This window comes from Lissotriton helveticus, chromosome 3_2 (genome assembly GCF_964261635.1).
Source record: "Lissotriton helveticus chromosome 3_2, aLisHel1.1, whole genome shotgun sequence".
Taxonomy (NCBI): domain Eukaryota; kingdom Metazoa; phylum Chordata; class Amphibia; order Caudata; family Salamandridae; genus Lissotriton; species Lissotriton helveticus.
In genome coordinates, this window is record NC_136062.1 from 95787641 (window position 1) to 95809982 (window position 22342).

The following is a 22342-nucleotide window of genomic DNA, read 5'->3' on the forward strand; positions in this document are numbered from 1 at the left end:
AGAGAGAGGGGATAATATGCAAAAAGAGGCGAGTGTGAGCACAGACAGGGGGACTATAAGAACAATGGGGAATATGAGTAGAAAGGGAGGAGTAACAGGACAGAAAGGAAAATATGAGGACAAGGGGGAGTATGAAGACAAGGAGCACTATGAGGAAGTAGAAGTGAGAATAAGGAAAGAGGGGGAATATCAGAAGAGAGGGGACAGTATAAGGAGAGAGGTAGACAGTGAGTAGAGAGGGAGAAAAATATGCAAAAAAAAGGTGAGTATAATTCCTTAATGTACATAGACGCTCAGTGTGATTCTAGACAACAAATTTGAGACCATGCATTTTACAAAAACACATTTAGTACTCTAAAACTGTTAAGTGATTACACACATTCCATTCCACGTATATAACTACTACATTTCAGTGCACAACCCTGACTCATTTTGCAAATACATATGCAATTTGCTACATTATTTCTGCCAACATTACATCAACAACAAAGAGGCACAAGGGACTTGTAAATCTACACAACAGTTTCTGCAGCAGTGTATGTATACTGACTGGGAAATTCTTAACAAGGAGGTATGAGGAGAGAGGGAGGGGTAAAAGGAGACATGAAAAAAGTATGAAAAGAAGGGGGAGTATTATGAGACAGGGGACACAATAAGGAAAGAGGAGGAATATGAAGAGAAACATAGAAGTATGAACACAGAGAGGAGGAGTATGAAGACAGAGGAAATATAAGGACGAAAGGGATTATGAGGAGAGAGGGGGAAGTAAGAGGAGAGAGGGGACAGTATGAAGACAGGGAGGAGTATAAGGGGAGAGAGGGAAGAAAGAAGAGAGAGGGTCATATACGGAGAGAGGACGGAGTATGAGCGCAGAGAGGGAGACTATGAGAACAGTGGAGAATATGAGTAGAAGGGGGAATATGATCACAAAGCGAGGAGTAACAGGACAGAGAGGGGAATATGAGGACAGGAGGGAGTATGAGAACAAGGAGCACTATGAGGAGAGAAAAGTGAGAATAAGGAAAGAGGGGGAATATCAGGAGAGAAGGGTCAGTATAAGCAGGGAGAGGGAGACTGTGAGGAGAGACGGGGGAAAATATAGAAAAAGAGGCGATTATAATTCCTTAATGTACACAGACGTTTAGTGTGATTCTAGACAAAAAAATTAGACCATGCATTTTACTAAAACACATTTACTACACTAAAACGTTTAAGTGACTGCACACATTCCATGTATATAACTACTACATTTCAGTGGACAACCCAGACTCATTTTGCAAATACATTTCCAAATCGCTGCATTATTTTTGCCAACATTACATCAAAAAATGTGACACAATAGAACAACAAAGAGGTGCAAGGGGCTTATACATCTGCCAAAGAGTGAATGCAACAGTGTATGTATACTGACTGGGGAATTGTTAAGAGGGATATATGATGACAGAGGGAGAAGTAAGAGGACAGAGGAAGAAGTATAAAAAGAAGGGAGAGTATTAGGAGACAGAGAAGACAATGAGGACAGAGGAGGAATATGAGGACAGGGGGGACTATGAGGACAAGGAGAACTATGAGGAGAGAGAAGTGAGAATAAAGAAAGAGGGGGAATATGAGAAGAGAGGAGACAGTATAAGCAGAGAGAGGTAGACTGTGAGGAGAGAGGGGCGAGATTATGGAAAAAGGGGCAAGTATAATTTCTTAATGTACACAGACGTTTAGTGTGATTCTAGACAAAAAAATGAGACCATGCATTTTACCAAAATACATTTACTACACTAAAACGTTTAAGTGACTGCACGCATTCCATGTATATAACTAATACATTTCAGTGGACAACCCTGACTCATTTTGCAAATACATTTCCAATTTGTTGCATTATTTTTGCCAACATTACATCCAAAAATGTGACACAATAGAACAACAAAAAGGCACAAGGGGCTTGTAAATCTGCCCAAGAGTGTATGCAGCAGTGTATGTATACTGACTGGGGTATTGTTGAGAGGGAGGTATGATGACAGAGGGAGGAGTAAGAGGACAGAGGAGGAAGTATAAAAACAAGGGAGAGTATTAGGAGACATTGGAGACAATGAGCACAGAGGGGGAATATGAGGGCAGGGGGACTATAAGGACAAGGAGCAATATGAGGAGAGAGAAGTGAAAATAAGGAAAGAGGGGGAATATAAGAAGAGAGGAGACAGTATAAGCAGAGAGAGAGGTAGAATGTGAGGAGAGAGGGGTGAGATTATGGAAAAAGGGGCAAGTATAATTCCTTAATCTACACAGACGCTCAGTGTGATTCTAGACAAACAATATGAGACCATACATTTTACCAAACGACATTTACTACACTAAAACGGTTAAGTGACTGCACAGGCAGAGGCTCGAGTCATCAACTTTGCAGGACTCTGTGGCGCAGCGTTTCTATTTTAAACATCTTGCCAGACTGTGAAGCAGCCTACTATAGGTACTTATTGACAGCATGATTTACAAAGGGACACTGGAACTTACTTAAAGTTAATATGTTTTAGCGCACTAAGGACTTCAAATCCCATAAAGCATCAGGGGGCTTGTAAATAGGGAAATGCCCACTGAGGGGTTTGTATAAAAAAAAACGGATATGCCAATTAGTGCGTGCATCCAGTGAAGTTCGTGTCTATTTCAAACATGCAACTGCCCATACCAACTAACGCTTTGGGGAAGGCACACGCAGGCTCGGATGCTACCCGCTACTTGGACAACACCATGGAGCGTAATACATTAGCGGCGGTCCTGCCGCTGGGTTGCACCACCCCGAAGAAACGGGGGCCACGAGACTCGCTATTCAAGGAGTCTCGTTTGTGGAGCTGCGCGATGGATGAGGACAGGAGTGATGTTTGGGGCTTATGGTAGAGCCTTCTTTATTTCCGGAATCCGACTGGCTTGCCGTATCTTACCCCTGGTCTGCAACACGGTTTTTTAAAACACGTGGTAATATTGATTTTTAACCTCAAATTCGGAGGTCTTTGCCTGATATATATCCAATGACGACCTAAAACACAGCTTTTTATCCATCAACCTTGCAGGAGGTATAACGTTCTATATTAAAAATCCAGATTTACATCTTGTCTCTTTAACATTCTATTTAACATAATACCTCGAAGTTACCATAAAATGAAATAAAGTGCATTCGACAAGAAGATCATCACGTTTGGTTCAGGATCAATAATACCAATATGTAACTTGGTTTGAAACTGCCAGCTAAGAAAATATTTCAGTAGCGGTTAGGTGTCACCTTTGATTAAACAAGGTAGTACGTGGAAACTCCAGAAGAAGGCGCTGGTCGCCGAAACGCGCGTCGAGAATCCATTTATGCCACTTTTTAAATTTGAATGTATTTTTTGCTTTATTGTACTCCTCAATGTTGTTTTAATTATTCATGATATGTTTTTTAACTGTATTAAATAATTAATTTTATTCATGACTGGGTTAATACATTTTTCTTGCTATTGAAACAAAATTCTAGTTGTATATTTTCCCTCTCTAATGTTTCTTACCCTATGACTACTTAGAATTATTTGCCTAGGTTGTTAAATTTCATGTGTAGAGCCTTTGGAACGAGCAGTAATTTGAAAGTGCATCCATCCAGGATATATGGACTACATCTCCCACAAGCACAATGTGTGTTTTCATATAGGGAGATGGTAGACGTTGTGCACTTTACTGCTGGCCCCTGATGAGGAAAATAAATTTCCGAAATGCGTCGGGCCTATTTCAAACACGCAACTGCCCATACCAACTAACGCTTTGGGGAAGGCGCACGCAGGCTCAGGTGCTACCCGCTACTTGGACAACCCCATGGAGTGTAATATATATATATCTATATATATATATATATATTACCTACTGGCGGTCGCCAGTAGGTATATATAGTTAGGATTTTTTCTCTATGGGATTTTTGAAAATTCTATGTCTAATAACTTTGGCGTTTGTGGACGGAATTAGCTGAAATTTTCAGGAAAATGGAACATTTTGTTTCTGAGCAGCCCCTGAAAATTTGGGGGGGGTTCGTCAAGGGGGGGCCGAGAAAAAAGGGGGGTCCCAAAACGCATTTTTCCAATGTTAATTTCCATAAGGCGGTTGGCCTCACTTTTAGCCCGAACGGCTGAATGGATTTGCACGAAACTTGGCAAAATTGTAGGGACTGTTAGCCCGATGTGCCTTTGCTAGGTCTCAATATATGTGCTCCAGTGGATTTTGAGAAATTAACGTTCAAAAAAAGATATATATCTGTAACAGCGCTCCGGGCAGCGATCCGGATCGCGTACTTTTCGCGTTACGGAGCTTTGCGAAGCGAAGCTGATTGGCTCTCCGGTGTCTGTAAACATTCCAAACAGTCCGTAGCGGCCGCCATCTTGTCTCTCGGTAGGATCGAGAAACAAGAGGAGGCCAAAGCAAAGGGGCAAATGACCATAAGGGGGCATAGTAGATCCTCCCTGACCCCCTAGGTTTGATGTGGAGGCTTTAAAAGGGCCCCGCGGGGCAAAAAAAACCAAAAAAAAAAACGTTTTTTTTCGTGGGGAGCGCCCGGTTCGCGAACCGGGAAGCAGTCAGGGGAGCATACTACAAGGAAAAAAGAATGATAGAGTTTTAACTTATTGTATGTTTATAGACTTTTTTTTTTCTTTTTTTTTTTTTGCTGAGTGACGTCTCGGCCTATCTCCACGGGATGCAGTCCCTACCATCTCGGCGTTTAAGCCCAGGGGGACCGGTAGTGTGGGTGAGATAACGTCTGTTAACGTTCGATTCGAAGGAAATCAGGAAGTGTTGATAAACATTGTCTGCGCCATCTTGCCTTTTTTCAAATGCCACACTTTTGTCGTGCACGGCAGCCATTTTAGATGCCTTGACCAGACCCACTCTCTGCACGCTGTCGATCCTTAGCATGGCTCCCCACCCTCTCAAGCATCTCCCCCAGGCACTGGTCACCCCCGCTCTCTGTCTTATGCATGGGCAATAAACCTCCCCCCATCTGCGCTGCTCTTCCTTGAGAATCACACCCTGTGCCCGCCCGACACCTCCCTTTCGCCCTATTCACTACCGCACCCTCTGACACTCCTCTTCCTCTGTGTCCGATTGTCCAGGCCGGTCCCAGGCTATCACCTAGCCATGCAGATGTAGTTTATGGCCCCAGCTGTAAAGAATCACCCCTCTTCAAAGGAGTTACAGTAGATCAAGGCCCCCACCCGATGAGATCCGTCACACCACACGCGTTTCTACTATCTGAAAACCATCCTGTATTGTGATTGGGGAGGGGACCGAGCCTGAAGCGGAACATTCCAGGGATGCCTCTTTGTAGATCAAAGTTTTTACAATTATGTGTCACATTAAAAATATATAGCACTCCAACAAAGTAGTAGGATTATAAAACTTTAATAACTTATAAATATATACAACGCAACAAAAACAGTAAATACATTTAAACATTTTTAAAAAAAAAGAAGCAACAATGGTCAGTAGCTGTGTTTTGTGCGAATAGTCCCAAGGCAGCACAACGTGCTGAGTTCTGGACGGCACCCAGGTGATGTCCAGTAAGGGGCGTCCCGGGGGGTGCGGGGGGAGGCCTCATCAGTAGCGGTCTGTTGTGCGAATAGTCCCAAGGCAGAAGAACGCGCTGAGATGTGGATGGCACCCAGGTGATGTCCAGTAGGATGCCGCACTGGTTTTGGTATCCTACAATGCTGCTCCGAATAACGGCGTGGGGCGCCCCGGGGGGGGGGGGGGTGAGGCGGCGTGAACGGGCCTCCCCAGGTGGAGGCTCGTCTGCTGTAGTGGGGCGCCCCTTTACCGTTTCAGTTGCCATTCCGTGGGGCGTCCCGGGGGGTGCGGGGGGAGGCCTCGTCAGTAGCGGTCTGTTGTGCGAATAGTCCCAAGGCAGCAGAACGCGCTGAGATGTGGATGGCACCCAGGTGATGTCCAGTAAGTTGCCGCACTGGTTTTGGTATCCTACAATGCTGCTCCGAATAACGGCGTGGGGTGCCCCGGGGGGGGGTGAGGCGGCGTTAACGGGCCTCCCCAGGTGGAGGCGCGTCTGCTGTAGTGGGGGGCCCCTTTACCGTTTCAGTTGCCATTCCGCCCGCTTTTGGTACACTGTGCCAAAATCCGCCATTCAGCTGAGTTGCGCCCACTCTTGCGGTGCAGCGATAGGCGGCTGCCACAGGACTCTCAAAATGGCAGCAGGCTCTTTCCTTTTTGGGCCTGGTCCACTGAAATGGCCCTGGGACACCTTGGAACTCGGACGCTTGTCTACTAGGTCTTGGACCCCATTCTCGAAAGCGTCCCCTCAGCCTTGAAGATTCTACAAAAGTCTTGGGGGCCCCGACTCCCGCAGGCTTCTGGTGGGGAGCGGCTGCCATGATTGCTCGTGGAATGGCCACGACGGAGCTACGAGATGGTGGTGCTCTCATGCTGACGCCAGCTTCAGTCTGAAACATCCAGAAACAAGGTGGGGCTTTCATCGTTTGGGAAAAAAAATTTTTTTAATCCAATGAAAAGTGTATTTTTAGGTCATATGATCAAGCCTTCCATCATTAGGAAACCAAAAGTAAAATGAACCAATGAAAAGTTTTATAAACAAGTCACATGACCTGTTATGCGGCATAGGGCTATAAAAAGCGTAGAAAATCCGTTGGCACGTGAGGCGGCGTCAGTAGCGGACCGATGTGCGAATAGGCCGAAGGTAGCACAACGCGCCAAGATCCGGATAGCACCGAGGTGGTGTCCAGCAAGTTGCCGCACTGGTGTGGCCATCCTACAATGCTGTGCCGAAAGTCGGCGTGGGGCGCCCCGTTGGCCTGTGAGTTCGCGTCAGTCAGTGGGGGCTGTTTGAGGATCTGACTGCATTGGAAAGCAATGTGATGCTGTGCGTCGCCCCCAAGATGAGGCGGCGTCAGTAGCGGACCGATGTGCGAATAGGCCGAAGGCAGCACAACGCGCCAAGATCCGGATGGCACCGAGGTGGTGTCCAGCAAGTTGCCGCACTGGTGTGGCCATCCTACAATGCTGCGCCGAAAGTCAGCGTGGGGCGCCCCGTTGGCCTGTGAGGTGGCGTCAGTAGCGGACCGATGTGTGAATAGGCCGGAACCAGCACAAGGCGCCAAGATCCGGATGGCACCGAGGTGGTGTCATAGTTGAGAGTTCTGAGAAGCGGGGGGGAGGCGGCGCAAACGAGTCTCTCCCTCCATGTGGAGGCACTTCATCTGCAGTGGGGCGCCGAGATCAGGATGGCAACGAGGTGGTGTCTAGCAAGTTGCCGCACTGGTGTGTGTTGAAAAGATGAAAGATCCTCAGCAAGTCTATGTTACTTCAATGGAGCGCCGTCTAGCTGAGTTTAGCCCGCTCTTGCTGCTACAGCGACAGGCGGCTGCAACAGGACTCTCAAAATGGCGGCCTGTTCTTTGGATTTGGGCCTGGTCCAATAAAATGGCCCTGGGACACCTTAGAACTCGGACGCTCGAATTTTCTTTCCTTTCCTCTACATGCAAAAAAGGTAAATGCCCGGTACGTTACCTGGCTCATCTGCCACGATGTACTCTCCAGAAGAACCGAAAAAAAATGTCGTTATGGTAATTATACCATGCATCGTCATATGGAGAGGTGGCACCGATTAATTATAGTGCTGCACAAAAGAGAGATTTGGAGGACAACCCCCGACCTGCCAGTACATTCACCAAAGAAGTGGAACTGACAGCATCAGAGGCAAGGGAAACGGTCCCAAATATTCAGAAGAACTTTGGAAAGATTAAAATGACATGTTTAGATTGTGGCAAATTAATTTCATGTGGACAGATGAGTGTTACTCTAATAAATACATCATATGAACATCATCATAGTAGATGGTTGGTGGAGACATTTTGACTATATCCTGGACCTGCCCGTCCTCGCCCAAAATGGCGCCGGAATAAATGGGACTCGTAACTCCTTGTTGTGTACTGGTTGCACAACCTTGAGATCACGAGATACGTATGCAGTTTTGAAGCACATGGCGGGCGGGGACGAAAATTGATTGAATATTTCGACATCCCTATTGATATTAAGTTCTGATGTGTTATTGATTACTGTACTATTGAAAGTTCGAATTAACGTCACCCATGGTACTTGCCCGCAAATGTATATCTAGATAATTTTATTGTAACTGGCCCTGTCGTATTTTAATTATAAAATGTACGTCCACCGATTCCGCAACTGTTAGACACCTTAGTTCTTGCAACCTAATGGCCCGCCCGTTACGTTCCTCTACAATGTAAATGTCTCCTCATCATATACGATTACAGTTTGCTCCGTGGCCGGCCCACGTGGTTATAGGCCCGTATTTGTATACTGACATTTTCACAATAAAGGTTTTTAAAAGAAAACATGGTAGTAGTATTTACATTGGTAAAGTTTTTAATAATAGTCACTGTTTTCGAATCAGTAAAAGGCAAGTGAAATAAAGCAGTCCAATTACATGAAGGGTAAAAGGTATAATACGCAGGTACGCAGTAAAGATAAATGGTCAAGGGATGTTGTGTTTTCTACTCCTGCAACATAAAGTGATCGATAAGAATCTGATATTCAGGCGTATCGGCGACTAAGACAGCAGGCCGAGCCTCTTTTGCTCAACGGCTCCGTCATGGGATGAAGAAACGCCCTTTTTCTCGAAAAAGGAATATATTTTACTTGCAGGACAGTTGTAAATTTTACGGGAAAGTACATTAGCTTGGAACATTATAACATATATGTTTAAGAAAAAATAATGTTAGAAAGTAATAAAAAGTGTAATTTTTAGGTCATATGACCAGGCCTTTCATCATTAGAATAAGAAAAGTAAAATGAACCAATGAAAAGTTTTATTAACAAGTCACATGACCTGTTATGCTTACGTTACGCGCTGCGCGCCGCGCCCCGGATCGCTTCCGGGAAGCTGCGCTTCGCGCATCGGAGCACTTCCGGATGCGCTAATGCGGCGCGTCATATGACGCATTACGCGACAACGCAGGTCCAGAATATAGTCAAAATGTGTCCACCAACCAGCGGTCGGAACACAACCCCTTTCAGCAGGCTAAATAGTTCTGTTAAATGACAACAGAAGGGACAGGCAACAAGAACCATCAGTCAAAGAGGGGAGGGCAAGTTCTTCTCTACCGGGTCACATTGGGGCGCTACCGGAACTGATTAAATTGGTAGTCTACAGTGTTTCTGGAAGTTTCAGACTGAAGCTGGCGTCAGCATGAGAGCACCACCATCTCGTAGCTCCGTCGTGGCCATTCCACGAGCAATCATGGCAGCCGCTCCCCACCAGAAGCCCCCTCCGAGTCCGCGCCATCACACCGTCCCTCGGGGGCCAACGTCAAGCGGTTCAGGGAGGCAGCGCATCACATTGTTTTCAAATGCAGTCACGTCCTCAAACAGCCCCCACTTACATTGAGAATAGTGAAGCTGTAGCAGGTGCAAATAAGCTTCAGACAGTCTAACAAGCACTCCTCAAAACTTTGAACTATCAGAGTGCATGAGATTCATGCCCGATCGATTGAGCTAGCCGGATCGGGCAACAAAAAGTATAAAATAGTTATGTAAATAGTTATTTAATAAAATGTTTTACCCTGTTACTTTGCTGGTGTGTTGTATATATTTGTAATATTTGCATAGAGTTTATCGTTATTTTGGGCGGGGTGGGTGGCGGAGCCGAGCTGTCTTGCAGCCATCATGGCGTGGAGTTCAGTTCATCTCACTAGTTACGTATTTCTCATGAGGGGTTGTTCCTAATGTTTCTATTTTAGCGAGGTCAAAAAGAGATCCCATTAGTGGCCTACTGATTTTGCTCGATCCCTTTTGTTTTTTTACACGATTTTTCACTATCTGCAAACACTAAACAGAGTATTGCGACTCTGTGCTTGTTTGTAAATAGAGAATGAACCAAAGAGAACCAATTCTAAAACAGTAAATGCTTGGATAACAATCAATCAAATGGAGAGGGAAGCAGGCACGACGGATTACAACGGGGGCAAAGGCCTGCGTTAACTACCCTTCACTATCTGCAACGAGAGAGTACTCGTAATAGAAATGAGGGGGGGCAGCATTCAAAGCAGATCAGTGTGCATAAACACGAAAATGTTTTTACTTACCACGTACTTGACATTCGACAGCTTATGATATTTGCTATTAAAAAACCATTGAAATTCACTGAAAAAACCATAGGTTAGAGACCATATATAGTTAGGAATTAGCATTTACAAAACCTTGAAAATTCACTGAAAAAACCATAGGTTATAGACCATATATAGTTAGGAATTAGCATTTACAAAACCTTATTTTACTCACACAAAACCATTGAAATTCCATATATAGTTAGTTGCACTAACTATATATCGCGCACCCGCAATCCACTGCTGATGATGTCACATATTACATCATTCATGACATGGTCAGTGACATCACTGATGACATCACTGATGACATCTCAAATGACATCACTGATGACATCACTAATGACATCTCATTTGACAACATTCTTGTGCTAATACGATAAACCTCTTCAGACTCTAATATAACCTTAGATACACTCAGTGTATACAGACACTCACACACTGTCACTCATCCATGGAGTTACTCACACACCTAGTCAGTCATGCAAAGAAACAATCTCACCTCCATTTCCTCAACTATACAGTTATACACACCTTACTTATTCAAACATATACTAACACATATTTACTCTCTTATACAATCCCTGATACAAGTTCACAATGATCCATACAGCCACTCACACATTCAGTGGCTCTCATGCACAGTTATTTATATATGCCAACTCTCACATGTACTGTGTTTTACATATGTACTTACTATGACATGTAGCACTGAGATATCCATTCACTCACCAATACACTCATGCACACAGTCAACCGCCCATGTAGCTGTTTCCACATGCACTCTTGAACTCATACACCTAGTGAATCAACTGCTCACACATCTATGCACAGAGTCACACACCTCCCAGCCACCCCCACACAAACTCAATCTCCCATACAAATACTTGGGCAACCAATCAATAACACATATAGCCTCTCGTATAGCTAATGATCAACACATGCAGCAGTTTACATCACAACAGACATACTGATGCACACATTCAGACAGTTTAGTCACTAACCCATGCATTTAGTACGACACATTTAATCACTCACTCATACAGTCAGTCATGCACCTACAAAATCCTTCATCCAGACACTTATACATCCACTCATTCTTCAATATGTAAAACATATTTTAACTATACAGAAACATACAGTCACTGGATGTTGTCATCAGTGATGTCATCAGTGATGTCATTTGAGATGTCATCAGTGATGTCATCAGTGATGTCACTGACCATGTCATGAATGATGTAATATGTGACATCATCAGCAGTGGATTGCGGGTGCGCGATATATAGTTAGTGCAACTAACTATATATGGAATTTCAATGGTTTTGTGTGAGTAAAATAAGGTTTTGTAAATGCTAATTCCTAACTATATATGGTCTATAACCTATGGTTTTTTCAGTGAATATATATATATATATATATATATATATATATATATATATATATGTATATATATATATATATATATATATGTATATATGTATGTCTGCCTGTCTGTTTGCCATGCTCCTGCAAAGGTTTCAGGCAGAATTTTTTTAAAATATCGGCCCCCCAGGGCCCTCATAATCTTTCGAATACTGATGTATGCACCAGACGGAAAAACAACAAATCGTGTATCCACAAGCAATCCAATAAATAAATAGAATTAAAACAGCATTCATCTGATCGCCAGGAAATTTTGGGAAGTTGTTGAGTACACTCCCGCAAAGGTTTCTGGCATAATTTTTTTTAAAATATCGGCCCCCCCAGGGCCCTCATAATCTTTCGAATACTGATGTACGCACAAGACGGAAAAGCAAAAAATCGTGTATCCACAAGCACTCGAATAAATAAATAGAATTAAAACGACACTTTGAAATGTTTTCCAAATTAAAATGAATAAGCTTCAATAAAAATGACACAATGTAAATTGAATGTTATCATTTCCTTGAATTTCCTTTCTTCGGAGATCGCAGCAACGCGTGACGGGTAAGCTAGTATAGGATAAATGATCATATGAACTTATATTTATATTTATTTCAAAACGACCGCTGCATTTTTAAGAAAAAATGTGGAGCACTGATTAGTGTAGGCGAAGTTTGTTTTAAAATAAAATTCTGGGGACAGTTGTTGGGATCTCAAATATGATTTCCTAATTTAAATTTGAACTATGTGCTATGTGGAAACGAACAATAAGGAATATACGAGAGCTTTGCAGACATTGAGGAAACATCTGCTCCAATGCAAAAGAGACAACATGATTTCAAAGGAGGAATATGCTTTTCTATGGAATGAATCACCCATAATGCCATCCATATACTTTCTCCCTAAAACCCACAAAGAGAGGACACCAGTCCCAGGACGCCCGATAATATCGGCAATTGAAAGTGCCAGTGAGCACCTATCTCAATACATTGACTATTATCTACAAGATCTGGTGAAAGAATTACCGTCGTATGTAAAAGATACAGGTGATTTTTTAACTAAAATTATTAACATTGAATGGGAAGATGACATGAAATTGATAACAATGGATATCGAATCCTTATATACTTGCATAGATCATCAAGTGGGATTGAATGCAGTCAAATACTTCCTATCGACCAGATCCATTGAAAATTATGAACACAATAAAATGATCATGAAAAGTATTGAATGGTGCTTAAATAACAACTACTTTGTATTTGGAAAGAAGATGTATAGACAATGCAGTGGTGTGGCGATGGGGTCTTGCTTCTCCCCCAGCTATGCCGGTTTAGTGGTTGGCTGGTGGGAGGAGCAGACGTTAAGACAAGAACTTTCCTTAAAACATGGAGACCACATAAAATTGTGGTTACATTTTATAGATGATGTCTTTGTTGTGTGGAAGGGGAGTAATGAAAGTGCGAATGATTTTATATGTGACATCAACGCAAATCAGATTAATTTGAATTTTACTTCACATATAAGCTGTACTGAAGTGGAATTTCTTGACACCAAGATATATGTAGAGAATGGTGGGATGAGAACAACTTTACATAGAAAGCCAACTGCCGGCAACTCTACGTTGCATGCCTCGAGTGCTCATCCCAGACACTTAATCGAAAGCATTCCCTACGGAGAGCTTCTCCGAATTAAACGTATATGTAGTAGTGAGGAACAACAGAACATATGCATGCGAGAAGCAATTGAGAGATTCCGTAGAAGAGGTTATACGGCACATAGTCTACAAAGGGCTTTGGAGAAAGCCAATAGTAGACCCAGGGAATCATTGTTGGGCATTAACATGGAGGAAAGTGAACCTTGGGAAAGTGAGGAGACTTCCAATACCCCAAGACTAATTCTAACTTACAGTAGCCAGCATCGCCAAGTTCGGTCTATATTCAATCGAAATTGGGCGATAGTGCAGACGGATGCAGTCATGACACCAGAGATACCCGATAAACCCACTATAACATATCGGAGGGGTATTTCTATGAAAAGCCAAATAGCTAAAAGTATCCCAGACCTCAGTAGTAAAAAGAAACTGATTCCATGGCTACCTGAAAAACAGGATTTTACAAATGCTCGTCATGTCGGGCTTGTAAATTTGAGGTAACAACCAGGAAGTATACCACACCATTTAGCCCGAAAGAGTTCAAAATTCAGGGGTGCTTTGATTGCAAAACCGAGTATGCAGTTTATATCCTGACGTGCACTTGTGGGCTCAGGTATGTGGGAAGTACCAAGCAGCAAGTGCACGTCAGGATTCTGCAACACTTACGGGCTATTGTCAATAACGACAGTACATACCCGGTCGCGAGACAATTCAAAGCCATCCACCAAAACAAACTAGCGGATTTAAAATATTTTGTCATTGCTGCAGTGAACGACAATCCGTGAGGTGGGAACCGGGAGAAGAACTTGCGTCAGTTAGAATCTAAATTCATTGTGAAATTAGATAGCAAGCACCCAAAGGGATTGAACAACACAGAGGATCTGCAATATTTCCTCTGATATTCTATCCTCAAATATTCAATATCCCCTGTGTACCTCCAACCTTGTATATTTCTGAAACTTTAAAAATATAGCTCCGGCCCCCGCCTTTTTTGTCTCAATACCGTTTTTAGTCTTTCACATTACAAGTATAACTTATTTTTTCCTTGTAATTTTTAAAATCCATGAATGATTTATAATTCATATCAGTAATTAGTATATATTAAGTGAACTTTAAAAATAATCACATTACTTTTTGCACTTTATTAAGGAAATTCCTGGATGCTGCTAAAAAACAATGTAAATTTGCACATAGTTTGTATTTTTGCACATTGCGTATCTTTGCACATAAATTTACCAGACTGTCAGGAGTTGATGATGTTCACCAATAATGAAATCAGGAATTCATTCCGTGATAATTGTATAGAATTTTAGAGTGTTAATATTTTTAATAGCTTATTACTATTTTTATATTGTATTCTGTACATATGAAGTGTCTGTTTTTGCCAATTGAAAAAAATTAGATATATATTTATATATATTTTTTTGGCACTATACATTTTATCATTGCATATATTTATCTATTTATATCCACATTGGGAAATATATGGTGAAAAATTCAACCAAAACATCAACTAAAACATCTACTAAAATGAAATCGATGAAATTGGTATTATATGTGCATTACGCTATTTTACATTATACTGCATTTAGGCTGTAATGTTTTGCAAATCATGTGCAATCTATTGAATGAGGTCTTTTAAACTACGAGTCCCAGCATGCATACCTTTCAAGTATTTTCTTCATTTCTATATATCACATGGAGGGGGTGAAAGCATCACATTTTGGAAAAAACTGTATAAAAACTAAAAGTGGACTACGTGTTTGCAAATTGAGAAAGAATATAAAGGTATTCGAAACGCGTCTGACTATTTTGGATAAATAAAGACCTGCATTTTCCACGACATTTGGAGTCTGTTGTTCATCCTTTGGCGGTATTCCGGCTGGGCACTGCAGAGAGGAGTGAAGGTATCGATATATATATATATATATATATATATATATATATATATATATATATATATATATATATATATATATATATATATATATATATATATATATATATATATATATATATATATATATATATATACATATGTAAACAAATGTATGTCTGCCTGTCTGTTTGCCATGCTCCTGCGAAGGTTTCAGGCAGAATTTTTTTTAAATATCAGCCCCCCAGGGCCCTCATAATCTTTCGAATACTGATGTATGCACCAGACGGAAAAACAACAAATCGTGTATCCACAAGCACTCCAATAAATAAATAGAATTAAAACAGCATTCATCCGATTGCCAGGAAATTTTGGGAAGTTGTTGAGTACACTCCCGCAAAGGTTTCTGGCATACATTTTTTTTAAATATCGGCCCCCCAGGGCCCGCATAATCTTTCGAATACTGATGTATGTACAAGACGGAAAAGCAAAAAAATCGTGTATCCACAAGCACTCGAATAAATAAATAGAATTAAAACGACACTTTGAAATGTTTTCCAAATTAAAATGAATAAGCTTCAATAAAAATGACACAATGTAAATTGAATGTTATCATTTCCTTGAATTTCCTTTCTTCGGAGATCGCAGCAACGCGCGACGGGTAAGCTAGTATAGGATAAATGATCACATGAACTTATATTTATATTTATTTCAAAACGACTGCTGCATTTTTAAGAAAAAATGTGGTGCACTGATTAGTGTAGGCGAAGTTTGTTTTAAAATAAAATTCTGGGGACAGTTGTTGGGATCTCAAATATGATTTCCTAATTTAAATTTGAACTGTTAGGGGGGGTGAGGCGGCGTGAACGGGCCTCCCCAGGTGGAGGCTCGTCTGCTGTAGTGGGGCGCCCCTTTACCGTTTCAGTTGCCATTCCGTGGGGCGTCCCGGGGGGTGCGGAGGGAGGCCTCGTCAGTAGCGGTCTGTTGTGCGAATAGTCCCAAGGCAGCAGAACGCGCTGAGATGTGGATGGCACCCAGGTGATGTCCAGTAAGTTGCCGCACTGGTTTTGGTATCCTACAATGCTGCTCCGAATAACGGCGTGGGGTGCCCCGGGGGGGGGTGAGGCGGCGTTAACGGGCCTCCCCAGGTGGAGGCGCGTCTGCTGTAGTGGGGGGCCCCTTTACCGTTTCAGTTGCCATTCCGCCCGCTTTTGGTACACTGTGCCAAAATCCGCCATTCAGCTGAGTTGCGCCCACTCTTGCGGTGCAGCGATAGGCGGCTGCCACAGGACTCTTAAAATGGCAGCAGGCTCTTTCCTTTTTGGGCCTGGTCCACTGAAATGGCCCTGGGACACCTTGGAACTCGGACGCTTGTCTACTAGGTCTTGGACCCCATTCTCGAAAGCGTCCCCTCAGCCTTGAAGATTCTACAAAAGTCTTGGGGGCCCCGACTCCCGCAGGCTTCTGGTGGGGAGCGGCTGCCATGATTGCTCGTGGAATGGCCACGACGGAGCTACGAGATGGTGGTGCTCTCATGCTGACGCCAGCTTCAGTCTGAAACATCCAGAAACAAGGTGGGGCTTTCATCGTTTGGGAAAAAAAAATGTTTTAATCCAATGAAAAGTGTATTTTTAGGTCATATGATCAAGCCTTCCATCATTAGGAAACCAAAAGTAAAATGAACCAATGAAAAGTTTTATAAACAAGTCACATGACCTGTTATGCGGCATAGGGCTATAAAAAGCGTAGAAAATCCGTTGGCACGTGAGGCGGCGTCAGTAGCGGACCGATGTGCGAATAGGCCGAAGGTAGCACAACGCGCCAAGATCCGGATAGCACCGAGGTGGTGTCCAGCAAGTTGCCGCACTGGTGTGGCCATCCTACAATGCTGCGCCGAAAGTCGGCGTGGGGCGCCCCGTTGGCCTGTGAGTTCGCGTCAGTCAGTGGGGGCTGTTTGAGGATCTGACTGCATTGGAAAGCAATGTGATGCTGTGCGTCGCCCCCAAGATGAGGCGGCGTCAGTAGCGGACCGATGTGCGAATAGGCCGAAGGCAGCACAACGCGCCAAGATCCGGATGGCACCGAGGTGGTGTCCAGCAAGTTGCCGCACTGGTGTGGCCATCCTACAATGCTGCGCCGAAAGTCAGCGTGGGGCGCCCCGTTGGCCTGTGAGGTGGCGTCAGTAGCGGACCGATGTGTGAATAGGCCGGAACCAGCACAAGGCGCCAAGATCCGGATGGCACCGAGGTGGTGTCATAGTTGAGAGTTCTGAGAAGCGGGGGGGGAGGCGGCGCAAACGAGTCTCTCCCTCCATGTGGAGGCACTTCATCTGCAGTGGGGCGCCGAGATCAGGATGGCAACGAGGTGGTGTCTAGCAAGTTGCCGCACTGGTGTGTGTTGAAAAGATGAAAGATCCTCAGCAAGTCTATGTTACTTCAATGGAGCGCCGTCTAGCTGAGTTTAGCCCGCTCTTGCTGCTACAGCGACAGGCGGCTGCAACAGGACTCTCAAAATGGCGGCCTGTTCTTTGGATTTGGGCCTGGTCCAATAAAATGGCCCTGGGACACCTTAGAACTCGGACGCTCGAATTTTCTTTCCTTTCCTCTACATGCAAAAAAGGTAAATGCCCGGTACGTTACCTGGCTCATCTGCCACGATGTACTCTCCAGAAGAACCGAAAAAAAATGTCGTTATGGTAATTATACCATGCATCGTCATATGGAGAGGTGGCACCGATTAATTATAGTGCTGCACAAAAGAGAGATTTGGAGGACAACCCCCGACCTGCCAGTACATTCACCAAAGAAGTGGAACTGACAGCATCAGAGGCAAGGGAAACGGTCCCAAATATTCAGAAGAACTTTGGAAAGATTAAAATGACATGTTTAGATTATGGCAAATTAATTTCATGTGGACAGATGAGTGTTACTCTAATAAATACATCATATGAACATCATCATAGTAGATGGTTGGTGGAGACATTTTGACTATATCCTGGACCTGCCCGTCCTCGCCCAAAATGGCGCCGGAATAAATGGGACTCGTAACTCCTTGTTGTGTACTGGTTGCACAACCTTGATATCACGAGATACGTATGCAGTTTTGAAGCACATGGCGGGCGGGGACGAAAATTGATTGAATATTTCGACATCCCTATTGATATTAAGTTCTGATGTGTTATTGATTACTGTACTATTGAAAGTTCGAATTAACGTCACCCATGGTACTTGCCCGCAAATGTATATCTAGATAATTTTATTGTAACTGGCCCTGTCGTATTTTAATTATAAAATGTACGTCCACCGATTCCGCAACTGTTAGACACCTTAGTTCTTGCAACCTAATGGCCCGCCCGTTACGTTCCTCTACAATATAAATGTCTCCTCATCATATACGATTACAGTTTGCTCTGTGGCCGGCCCACGTGGTTATAGGCCCGTATTTGTATACTGACATTTTCACAATAAAGGTTTTTAAAAGAAAACATGGTAGTAGTATTTACATTGGTAAAGTTTTTAATAATAGTCACTGTTTTCGAATCAGTAAAAGGCAAGTGAAATAAAGCAGTCCAATTACATGAAGGGTAAAAGGTATAATACGCAGGTACGCAGTAAAGATAAATGGTCAAGGGCTGTTGTGTTTTCTACTCCTGCAACATAAAGTGATCGATAAGAATCTGATATTCAGGCGTATCGGCGACTAAGACAGCAGGCCGAGCCTCTTTTGCTCAACGGCTCCGTCATGGGATGAAGAAACGCCCTTTTTCTCGAAAAAGGAATATATTTTACTTGCAGGACAGTTGTAAATTTTACGGGAAAGTACATTAGCTTGGAACATTATAACATATATGTTTAAGAAAAAATAATGTCAGAAAGTAATAAAAAGTGTAATTTTTAGGTCATATGACCAAGCCTTTCATCATTAGAATAAGAAAAGTAAAATGAACCAATGAAAAGTTTTATTAACAAGTCACATGACCTGTTATGCTTACGTTACGCACTGTGCGCCGCGCCCCGGATCGCTTCCGGGAAGCTGTGCTTCGCGCATCGGAGCACTTCCGGATGCGCTAATGCGGCGCGTCATATGACGCATTACGCGACAACGCAGGTCCAGAATATAGTCAAAATGTGTACACCAACCAGCGGTCGGAACACAACCCCTTTCAGCAGGCTAAATAGTTCTGTTAAATGACAACAGAAGGGACAGGCAACAAGAACCATCATTCAAAGAGGGGAGGGCAAGTTCTTCTCTACCGGGTCACGTTGGGGCGCTACCGGAACTGATTAAATTGGTAGTCTACAGTGTTTCTGGAAATTTCAGACTGAAGCTGGCGTCAGCATGAGAGCACCACCATCTCGTAGCTCCGTCGTGGCCATTCCACGAGCAATCATGGCAGCCGCTCCCCACCAGAAGCCCCCTCCGAGTCCGCGCCATCACACCGTCCCTCGGGGGCCAACGTCAAGCGGTTCAGGGAGGCAGCGCATCACATTGTTTTCAAATGCAGTCACGTCCTCAAACAGCCCCCACTTACATTGAGAATAGTGAAGCTGTAGCAGGTGCAAATAAGCTTCAGACAGTCTAACAAGCACTCCTCAAAACTTTGAACTATCAGAGTGCATGAGATTCATGCCCGATCGATTGAGCTAGCCGGATCGGGCAACAAAAAGTATAAAATAGTTATGTAAATAGTTATTTAATAAAATGTTTTACCCTGTTACTTTGCTGGTGTGTTGTATATATTTGTAATATTTGCATAGAGTTTATCGTTATTTTGGGCGGGGTGGGTGGCGGAGCCGAGCTGTCTTGCAGCCATCATGGCGTGGAGTTCAGTTCATCTCACTAGTTACGTATTTCTCATGAGGGGTTGTTCCTAATGTTTCTATTTTAGCGAGGTCAAAAAGAGATCCCATTAGTGGCCTACTGATTTTGCTCGATCCCTTTTGTTTTTTTACACGATTTTTCACTATCTGCAAACACTAAACAGAGTATTGCGACTCTGTGCTTGTTTGTAAATAGAGAATGAACCAAAGAGAACCAATTCTAAAACAGTAAATGCTTGGATAACAATCAATCAAATGGAGAGGGAAGCAGGCACGACGGATTACAACGGGGGCAAAGGCCTGCGTTAACTACCCTTCACTATCTGCAAAGAGAGAGTACTCGTAATAGAAATGAGGGGGGGCAGCATTCAAAGCAGATCAGTGTGCATAAACACGAAAATGTTTTTACTTACCACGTACTTGACATTCGACAGCTTATGATATTTGCTATTAAAAAACCATTGAAATTCACTGAAAAAACCATAGGTTAGAGACCATATATAGTTAGGAATTAGCATTTACAAAACCTTGAAAATTCACTGAAAAAACCATAGGTTATAGACCATATATAGTTAGGAATTAGCATTTACAAAACCTTATTTTACTCACACAAAACCATTGAAATTCCATATATAGTTAGTTGCACTAACTATATATCGCGCACCCGCAATCCACTGCTGATGATGTCACATATTACATCATTCATGACATGGTCAGTGACATCACTGATGACATCACTGATGACATCTCAAATGACATCACTGATGACATCACTAATGACATCTCATTTGACAACATTCTTGTGCTAATACGATAAACCTCTTCAGACTCTAATATAACCTTAGATACACTCAGTGTATACAGACACTCACAGACACTCACACACTGTCACTCATCCATGGAGTTACTCACACACCTAGTCAGTCATGCAAAGAAACAATCTCACCTCCATTTCCTCAACTATACAGTTATACACACCTTACTTATTCAAACATATACTAACACATATTTACTCTCTTCAACCGCCCATGTAGCTGTTTCCACATGCACTCTTGAACTCATACACCTAGTGAATCAACTGCTCACACATCTATGCACAGAGTCACACACCTCCCAGCCACCCCCACACAAACTCAATCTCCCATACAAATACTTGGGCAACCAATCAATAACACATATAGCCTCTCGTATAGCTAATGATCAACACATGCAGCAGTTTACATCACAACAGACATACTGATGCACACATTCAGACAGTTTAGTCACTAACCCATGCATTTAGTACGACACATTTAATCACTCACTCATACAGTCAGTCATGCACCTACAAAATCCTTCATCCAGACACTTATACATCCACTCATTCTTCAATATGTAAAACATATTTTAACTTTACAGAAACATACAGTCACTGGATGTTGTCATCAGTGATGTCATCAGTGATGTCATTTGAGATGTCATCAGTGATGTCATCAGTGATGTCACTGACCATGTCATGAATGATGTAATATGTGACATCATCAGCAGTGGATTGCGGGTGCGCGATATATAGTTAGTGCAACTAACTATATATGGAATTTCAATGGTTTTGTGTGAGTAAAATAAGGTTTTGTAAATGCTAATTCCTAACTATATATGGTCTATAACCTATGGTTTTTTCAGTGAATATATATATATATATATATATATATATATATATATATATATATTCACTGAAAAAACCATAGGTTATAGACCATATATAGTTAGGAATTAGCATTTACAAAACCTTGAAAATTCACTGAAAAAACCATAGGTTATACACCATATATAGTTAGGAATTAGCATTTAAAAAACCTTATTTTACTCACACAAAACCATTGAAATTCTATATATAGTTAGTTGCACTAACTATATATCGCGCACCCGCAATCCACTGCTGATCATGTCACATATTACATCATTCATGACATGGTCAGTGACATCACTGATGACATCACTGATGACATCTCAAATGACATCACTGATGACATCATCCAGTGACTGTGTGTTTCTGTAAAGTTTAAATATGTTTTACATATTGAAGAATGAGTAGATGTATAAGTGTCTGGACGAAGGATTTAGTAGGTGCATGACTGAATGTATGAGTGAGTGATTAAATGTGTCTCACTGAGTGCATGGGTTAGTGACTAAACTGTCTTAATTTGTGCATCATTATGTCTGTTGTTCTGTAAACTGCTGCATGTGTTGATCAGTAGCTATATGATTAACTATATGGGTTATTGATTGATTGTCCAAGTATTTGTATAGGAGACTGAGTGTGTGTGTGGCTGGCTGGGAGGTGTGTGACTCTGTGCAGATCAATGTGTACTTGTATCAATGATTGTATAAGAAAGTAAGTATGTGTTAGTATATGTTTGAAAATGTAAGGTGCTCTATGTTTAACTGTATAGACAAG